The sequence below is a fragment of the Tupaia chinensis genome, unplaced genomic scaffold, assembly GCF_000334495.1.
Source record: "Tupaia chinensis unplaced genomic scaffold, TupChi_1.0 Scaffold144269_1, whole genome shotgun sequence".
In the NCBI taxonomy this organism is placed as follows: Eukaryota; Metazoa; Chordata; class Mammalia; order Scandentia; family Tupaiidae; genus Tupaia; species Tupaia belangeri.
Window position 1 is genome coordinate 1,655,018 of NW_006204127.1, and position 9,162 is coordinate 1,664,179.

At 52.8% G+C, this 9,162-nt stretch overlaps 1 long non-coding RNA gene across 1 annotated transcript in view; it reads right to left on the reverse strand.

The window, feature by feature from the left end:
• LOC114005689 (uncharacterized) overlaps window positions 1–8,940 on the reverse strand; it is a 241,624-nt gene extending 232,684 nt beyond the window's left edge. The window contains exon 1 of the long non-coding RNA XR_003547529.1: window positions 8,312–8,940. This is a non-coding gene — a long non-coding RNA (uncharacterized LOC114005689). The remainder of the gene's footprint in view (window positions 1–8,311) is intronic.
• Between the last annotated feature and the right edge of the window lie 222 nt (window positions 8,941–9,162).

Sequence of the window (9,162 nt, forward strand, 5' to 3'; positions counted from 1 at the left end):
ATTCGGGTCTCAGTAACTGAGGATTCAAGCTCTCTTGAAGCAGTGTGGGTGGGCCTTTACCTAAGTGCAAGGAAGAATTCTGCCCAGCAAATTAATACCTTAAATTCTGAACTGGTGTGAAGACAGTCTTCTAAAGAACTTACTTGCTTACATTCAACAGACGTTAGTAACACGGCTTATCTGAATCTGAAAGAAGGGCTTCTTATGCAAACCACATTTTTGTCTATTTCTGCATGATGAAAGTGAAACAAAGGTATTTCTTAAAACATTCTCACACAAAAACGTATTCAGACATTTTTGCTAATTCATACTGTTCTGTCTACATACAGAGCAATTTTCCTAGTAGGATTTTTTTCACAAGTCAATTAACATGTAACTTGATCGCCAATAAACTGAAACAAATGGAATTAAAAGCCGTTTTTAAAGCTCACCTTTGATAAACTACGGCTCTTATTTCTCACGTCCCAAACCTCATATTTAAAGGCCAGGAAAATGACCAATTTTCCCTGCAAGAGGTTGCAATCAAAGTGCCAGTGGCAGAGGTGAGACACCACGGAAGGGGCTGCTCCTGCCCCGCTCTCCCCAGAACCGCCCTCGCCTACACGGGGTCTGGCCCGAGGTGTCCCAGCTGCCCTGCCCAGAGGACCGTATAAGCAGCAAAAACGCCTGTTACAATAATGCCTTCCACGAGGGTAAAGAGCCAAAAGTTGATCTGAAAAATACACGTTGTTCAGGCAGCAGACTCACTTTCCAAGGTTATAATCACGTGACAAACAAGTCTGTGAGGTTTACTTTCCTTGATTAAATTTTTCAAAAGAAAACCCATATTTCTTATGTCCAGAACAACGAGCAGATTCTTTTTGTTTTTAAGAGGCTTTTGCCTCAGGGTGCGTGCGCTCTCAGAAAGAAACAGAGACAGAGAGAGTAAGAGAGAAGGCGAGAAATCACCACCCCAGGGTGGTAACCCCAATCCCTTCTCTTCCATGCTCCTCTCGGGATCCTGGGCACGCACGTACGCTGGCATGCATTTTAAGCCACCAGGTCTGCAACGAAACCACAGTCGGCCATGTGAGAGTCCAGCAACATAACTGCTGTGCTGGCTCTAAAAAGGAGGTTTTAGAAGACTTATTTCTTTTAAATAAATTATGTGTTTAATTTTTTTATTCATTCATTTATTTTAATTTGACCAGAGAGAGACACAGAGTGAGAGAAAATGAGAAATCAAGCCACCAGGTCCAGAACTCGAACGGTGGTTGACCCTGTGGGAGCGTCCAGTGCCTTAACCACCACACCACCTGCTGGTCCCTTTTTTCAAAACAATTATTTATTTATTTAACTTTATTTATTCATTCATTTATTTTAATTTGACCAGAGAGAGACACAGAGAGAGAGAATGTATCAGAAGATTTCTAAGCATTTCATAAATGACCAACTGCAGTTAAAACATTTCTGAGAAAGTACAAATGAGTCATTCCATTCTTAAGGAAAATGAAACGATGTCTGTGTTTTTCTCCCTACTTAGGAGAAACATGCAGCGGACTAGAGAAACTAAAAACCAAGCAAGCCCAGGGCTCTGGCAGTTCCTCCACCTCCCACTCACAAGAGCAGAGAGAGTCAGCCCATTTCTGTGTTAAGCCTTTCCCCAGGGCAGCAAGCATGGTCCTCACCTGGATTTGGCCACCTGGCCAGTCCCCAGAGGAGTCCCCAACACTGGAAGGGCTGCACAAAGCCACCGGACTGGGATCATCTCTCAAAAGCCTACAAAGAGCAAAGGGTCCACAGGAAAGCTAACCTTGGCCTTCAAACCCAACAGGGAGCTGAGAGTTAGACCACTAGAAGGGTGGCAGCTGGACAGACTCCTGAGCAGGGACAATGGACAAGTGACTAGGACGGCTCACAGCAGTGCGAGCTGTGTCCTGCTAGGGACAGTCTGCCTTGTTTCAAGGCCCCTGCTCAGATACAGTTTTACTCATAAAATGGGCCTAGTAATTGCTATCTCATAAAGTGTGAAAATGAAATGAAATCATTCAAAGTGGACATGATCTGTAAATGATATATACGCAGACACACATATATACTGGGTTGTTCGGGAAGTCATGATGCATTTTTGCATAGAAAAACAGAAAAGCACACCGTGACCTTCCAGCAACCTAATACCTGAGATAGGACCACCCTGTTTCGCTCTCAGCCCCCTCGCGGTGGAGGGGGCGCTGTCTTGGGCCGTGGCCCTGCACCAGAAGCGACCCCACACTTGCGCACACTGCAGCTGTGTTTCTGTTAGCCCCGCTCCCCGACTCCACTCTGCTTTCCTGGAAAGCAGGCCTGCGTCTTAGTCATCGTCACCTCTCATTTATATAGTGGGGCAGTCCATCGCTGCTGGGGGATGTCGCTGGATCCGTTCTGAGTCCACGCGGTCATCCAGACTCGCAGCTGGCCCTGAGTCTGCACTGGAACGCCGAGCAGCGTAACGCGAGAATTGAAAAGCAAACGCCCATGTGCCAGGAACCGCTCCCCACTGCCAAAACGGCTGCTCCCCACTGCCAGAGCACTGCCGCCTCTGGGGAAGAGCTGAATTCTCAGAAGTAGAAACAGCTGCTGAAGCTGGTCAAAAGTGAAACCAAGGAAACCAGCAGTTAGCGTAATGGCTATGTCGCTGGACTCCCACGTAGTCGACTGCGGTTCGCATCCCGGACCCGGTGGCTTAAAACTCACGCTGGGCGTGCCCAAGATCCCGAGAGGAGAATGGAGGAGAAGGGATTGTGGCATGGCCATCCCCCCTGGGGAGTGATTTCTCGCTTTCTGTCTCTCTGTCTCTCTCTGTCTGGAGAGCATACGCTCCCTATGGCGAAAAACCTCTCAAAAAAAAAAAAAAGTGAAACCGAGCAAAGACCCCCCTAAAGTATTTCCTAAGGTTCTTGAAATATAAAGTCCATTTACACTGTAATGGCCCAGAGTAAGGAGTAAGTCTTCAGACTTTGGTTATGATAATGACCAACAGGGACCATGAGTGAGGGCCATTGACCTCTAACAGCTCACTTAAAGGAAAGAAGGTTTTCATTTCAATATGTAAGATGGTTCCTAGGCTGGAAACTGCTGGTTGTGAGCTCAAAGACTCCAGGCTGAACGGTTCCAGACACCTGAAGAGGAATTTAATTATCTAAGGCCTCACCAATCAAGAATTAATTTTTTAAAAAGTTTCAGAAGAGAGAGAGAAAAAAAAAAAGAATGCCCACGGGCTGATCACGCCCCCTTGAACCAATCACTGAACTGATCATGCGCCTGGGACCTCTGCCCCTAATTTTGCCCTTAAAAACGCGTGTGGGGAACATCTCGGGGAGACGGTCTTTTCATCATGAACTGCCCGCTCTCCTTGCTTTGCGCTTTGCAATAAAGCTGTACTTTCCCTCACCACACCACGTGCCTGTGGTTTGGTTTTATAGCGCTTGGCCGAGCGAACCTGATTTGAGTTCGGTCACAAAAGGAGGCACCAACCAGTACCCGCCATGGAAAATCGTATCGGCGAGTCAGTGCCCTTGGAGGCGCTAGGCGCAGCGCTGGACCCCCACACCAGCTCGTTCCTGTGGGGTGCGGGCAGCACTGCAAGGAAGGCTCCCACTCGCACCCCAGCAAACCTGAGCCCTGGCTGCGGTGGCCGCTACGACGGTGCCCACCAAAGCCGCCTGGCCTTTAACTGAATCTCGGGGGTCCTTCGTACCAGCTGAGCCCTACCCCTCGGGCTGCCTGCACTCCTCGCCCACAGGGTCTACTCCTGTCTGTGCTGAGTCCCTGTTTGCAGCCCAGGGCTCACTCACCTCTCCTGTTTGACCCTTAGGACTGTCCTGGCCATCGACTGTCTTCGCTCTCTAATCCCTGCCATTTCTGGCTGTTCTGAATAGTGCTGGGGACCCTCATGTGACACTAGCCCCAACGACCCCTGGCTTGCCTCCTTCTAAGCAGCCAGCACCTTCAGACTCGCTAACGTCGTCAGCTTTCAGGCACCAGCTGGGTGGGACACTGGGTCAGGAGCCAGGACGTCCTCCACTCCCCGTTTCTGTATCTGTCTGTCATCTCGGCCCTGCGTGCTTACAGTAACCCATTCTCCTTTACGTTTGGCTAGGGACAAAAAACAAAGACAACTGGAATGTACCTGCCCTAAGGGAATTCACACCCTGACAAGGATGACCCATGCAGAACTTGGCTCTGCGCCCACACACTTCAGGCCCCACAGGCTGACCCCTGCCTGGAAGTCACACGCACATGCAGTCCCTACCTGACACTGTACTTGCCGACATGGGGCCATTTCAGGTTCCTATGTCCAAAATGTGATCTTCCCTGCTCTTCCTCCTTTCTGCACACAGCATCAATAAACTTGCAGTCTAAAAACAAATAAACGAAACCCAGGAGAAGCTTTGCCTCCTCTCTCGCCCTTCAAGGCCTGTCCAATCCTTCAGTAAGTGCTCTCTGCTCTACCCGAGGGCGCAGGACGAGCCACGTGCTTCTCTGCTCCTCTTCAAGTCAATGCACCCTCAGGCCACTGCTGGCCTACAGAACCTCCACAGTCTGAAACCGTGCCCTCCCTCTGGGCCTCCCCAGCCCCACGCAGGACACCTGCTGACCAGAGAAGAAGAGCTGGATTTGGTGACTTGACCCCAGGCTAGGCCCCCAGGTGGTAAGTAACCTGCAGACTGGCCTAGTCCCCCAGAGGGCCTAGGACAGCCACCGTTTTCTCTCCAGACTGACTGCCGAGTGGCCTGCTGCTACTCTCCCACAGCCCGTTCTCCGAGTCTACATCTTAAACCAAGGGCATCACTCCTCTGCTGACCCCCTCCTGGCCGACCCCCATTCACCTCTCCTCTCGGCTGACCTAACCTACTCTTCTTTAAGAACGTCGAACTCCTCCCTTCCAAGTGCTTTTTTTTTCAACCCTTCCACCTCAGACCATAATATGTGAACCAGGATTAATCCTCTTTTTTCCAGTTGTGCCACAGGTATGTGCCCTCATCAGAGAGAGACAGAGAGAGCGAGCGAGAGAGAGAATAAAAAAACCACACCCTCTTTCCCCAGTGGGGACGGCCACCGCTGGAATCCCTTCATTCTCCTCTCGGGGTCTGGGGCATGCACATATACGTGCCCCGCGTGTCTTCAAACCATCAAGTCCAGGACTCAAACCACACAACCGGCCTCATGGAATCCAGCACCTTGACTTCCGCACCACCTGCTAGCTGGAACCTGGGTTAGTATTAACGTGTGCCCCATCGCCCGCTCTCAGCAGTCGTCCACACTGGGCTCTACTAGACAGCTGTCATAGTACTGTAAGCGTACCCATTCCTCGGGTCAGAGCATAGCTTGCACTTTGCCCCTGACTGGCCTCTAAGCTCATGGCTAGTCCCCCGTTTTACGCACCTAACATAGACCCAAGCACGAACTTCATGCTCCCTGTTCTATGTACAGTATGTTATTACATAGATATAGCGGTATATTCCTAAACAGTTGGGCTTCACAATTTTAGTAGTTTTTTTAATTATGAAAGAATAGCATGCTATTTGTAATCTTTTAGACTTAACTTTTTACTTAATATTATGTTGCTAGGACCAGCAGTTAGCGTAATGGCTATGTCACTGTACTCCCATGTAGTCGACTGCAGTTGAGTCCCGGACCCAGTGGCTTAAACTCACACCGGGCGCATGTGTGTGCCCAAGATCCCGAGAGGAGAATGGAGGAGAAGGGATTGCGGCGTGACCATCCCCCTGGGGGGTGATTTCTCGCTTTCTGTCTTTCTCTGTCCTTCTGGCGAGCACACACGCCCTATAGCAAAAACCTCTCAAAAAAAAAAAAGAAAAAAGAAAAATTGTGTAGCTAAGAAATAATCATCTGTGTCACTTGGTTTGCCTTTTTTTAATTGCCAGAGGGTATGTATGTTCACCAGGGGAGGGGGGGAGGCATTCCCCGGGGGCGTGGTCACATAACAGCCCCTCCTCTTCATTTCTCCCTGTCGGGGATGCACACACCCACGCTGCAGTATGCCCATCGTGTTTTGTTTTTCCAAGCCACCAGGCCTGGGATTCAAATCGCATTCAGCCACATGGACCCAGCTGCCTCAGCCCCTGGACTGCCGTGCAGCCCTCCCCGTGCTGCTCCACCCCACACCTTTGGGTGTGCGCTATTGGGAACCAGACTGTCCGGGTGCTCGCACGCGTGTTCCTGTGGAACGCGGCTAGCAGTTTTTCCCAGGAGTGAATGTTCACGATAGGATACAACGTCGAGCTGGTTTTCAAAGCCACTGTTCCAAATGGCGCTCCACCAGTAGTGTGCAAAGAGTCTCTGGACCTCCATGCTCTTCAACCACGTGATGTTGTCGAACTTCTGTTTTGTGTTTGCTAGAGGGTGTGTGCACTTTCCTAAGAGAGAGAGAAATCACCCCCTGGAGGATGCAATCCCTTCCCGTCCATCTTTCTTCTTGGGACCTCATCAGGCTTTTTAAGACAGCGCCAAATGAGTGTCAACAGCTGTCTGGGCGTGGCCTTCACTGGCAGACCCAGGACTCGGTGTGTTCGCTGGCCGTGTGCACTGTCTCCTCAGGGCTCTGCTTCTCTGCCTGCACGTCCTCCCCCGGCGGCTGCCCTGCCCTCATGCCCACCGCGTGGAGGCAGCTACTGCCCAGCGTGGCACCTGCTCTCAGCTCTACGTACCGACCGCTTCCGGGGTGATCTGTCTGTTTACTGACACAGACCTGCTTCTCACGACCAAGCAGGTGCCCAAGGACCTTGGCAGCCCTCTTCCCTGCTCCATCCTCAGTGCCTAGCACAGGGCCTGGCACGCGCGGATGGGTGGCTTTGTGAGAGAGGGTAGGTGAAGTCAGAGGCCTGGAGCCCCGTCTCAGCTCCCCACGCCCTAGCTGTAAGCCCATGAACCGGTTAAATAACCCACATGTTCCTTCGCTGGCCCATCTGTAAGAGAAGTGCAGTGGTCCTCACTACAGGCAACCGTGGGATTGAAATGAGTTAGTATATGTAAGGTTCTTAGAACACTGCCACAGACAGCAGGTGTGCAGAGAAGGCGGGTAATTACTACTAACGCGGGACTTTGTTATCGCCGCTCACGGCGCCAGAGCATCAAGACACGGGCCTAGTCTGGGCCCACCGCACCTCCCTCCCCTCAGCCTCTGCATCTCCCTGGTCTTGCAGATGTTCCCTCTGACCCTAGAGAAGAGGTGAAGAAGCACATGGGCAAAAACCCTTGGGTAGTCTATTTTTTTTTTTTTGGATGGAGAGGTTTTTTTGGGGGAAGGGGGGGGTTGTTTTATTTATTTTTTTTGCTATAGGGCGTGTACGCTCGCCAGAAAGACAGAGAGAGACAGAGAGATAGCGAGAAATCACCCCCCACGGGGGATGGCCACACCGCAATCCCTTCTCCTCCATTCTCCTCTCAGGAACTTGGGCACACACGCCCGGCATGAGTTTAAGCCACCGGGTCCTGGACTCGAACCACGGTTGGCTACATGAGAATTCAGCGACATAGCCATTACGCTAACTGCTGGTCCCAAGAGGGGTAGTCTATTTTCTTAAATTATTATTTATTTCATTTTATTTATTCATTCATTTATTTTAATTTGACCAGAGAGAGGGGGAAAAAAGAGGGAGAGGGAGAAAGGAAGGCACCAAGCCTGGGACTCAAACCGTAGTCGACCATGTGGGAGTATTCAGCACCTTAACCACCGCCACCTGCTGGTCTCCAGGGGGTAGTCTATTTTCAAGAAAACGGACTGGTCACCCCAAAGATGCTGGACAGCAGCACGCGGCTTTGGCTTTTGCAGGGCCGGCTAGGTCAGTGATTCACCGACGTCCATCCAGACGCGAGGGCCCAGCGTGCCAGTCCGTACAAACCACACGCCCCACTCCCTCTACTTTGGTTCCGATGTTCTGGAGAGGAAGTTAGGACGCAGGATGGCAGAGAAACGAGGTAGAGTGAACGAGGGAAGTGGGGAGCCGAGAGGGCAAGGGGGAAAGGAGGGACTAGGGACGATGGGAGAGATGGGGCCCAGGAAAGGCGGGGCACGTGGTACTGGCTTCCCTGTGCAGTGTTAAAATGCCAGAGAGGAAAGGGAGTCCCGTCCACCCCGGGACATTTTCTTTTTGAGCCCTGAGCGGGGCAGGGGGAGGTAAGCAGGGAGAGGCATGGCAAGAGACCAGGGGCCTGGGAGCGACAGGGGAGAAGAGGAAATCCAGGCAAACTTCACTGCACCACCTTCGGGGGAGGCTGGTCCCAGGCCATCTGTGGCCCCCAGTCAATGTCACCGTGGTCGCCAGCTTACCTTGTTCTGCAGCCAGGAGACCCGCTCCATTCGAAGCTCTCCTTGTCTCCAGGGGAGAAATGCGGCCTTGGTCAAATGCGCCAGGGGGTAAAGCGTAAGTGCGAGTCCTCTGAGAATTCCCGCGGGTTCACTGGGAGAAGCTGTTTCCATTTAAGAGAGACCAAGAGTCCTGGCCGCGACCAGCTGTCCCTCCGGGTGTCAAATTCCGTGACAGCTCGCAGCCCAAGGGAGCGCAGGGCCCCCTCTCCGCTCCAGGGCGCCCCGAGCCCGCGGGGGAGCCCTGGGGCGCGGGTGCGGGCGCCGGGCGGGGACGCGGCAGCAACTAGCCAGGCCCCCGCTGCGCACTGGCGGCTGGTCGGGGTCAACCTCTGGGGAACCCCTCTCCTACCTGCCGGCCCCGGCTGCAGCCCTGACGGTGCTCAGTACTGAACCTGCTCACAGAAGGCCCTGCTGGGACCGGGGACTCCCTCCTTCTGGAGCCCGCGGCTGCAAGACGGAGCCCGTGCGCAGCGGCCGGGATCTCAGGGCATCGCCGACCTTGAGGCTACCCAGGCGTGTGCATGCGCCAAAAATAAACCCGGCCGCGCGCCCACACGCTGCGCTCCGCTCAGTGGTTCCCGCCCCGGGAAAGGACTGTCCTCAGCGGCAGAAAGCGTGGGGAGGGACCTGCGCTGAAGAACGGGCGCCAACGGGATGCCCAAGGCCAAAGTGGGGGTGGTGTGAATTTCAGGGGTTGGATTTAAGCCTTCCGAAGGAAGAAATTGCGCGCGCGCGCACATCGCAGCCTGTACATGCCGCGCGTACACTTCTGGCGGGCGTGGAAGGGCCCAGCCCCGGATCCGCGCAACTCC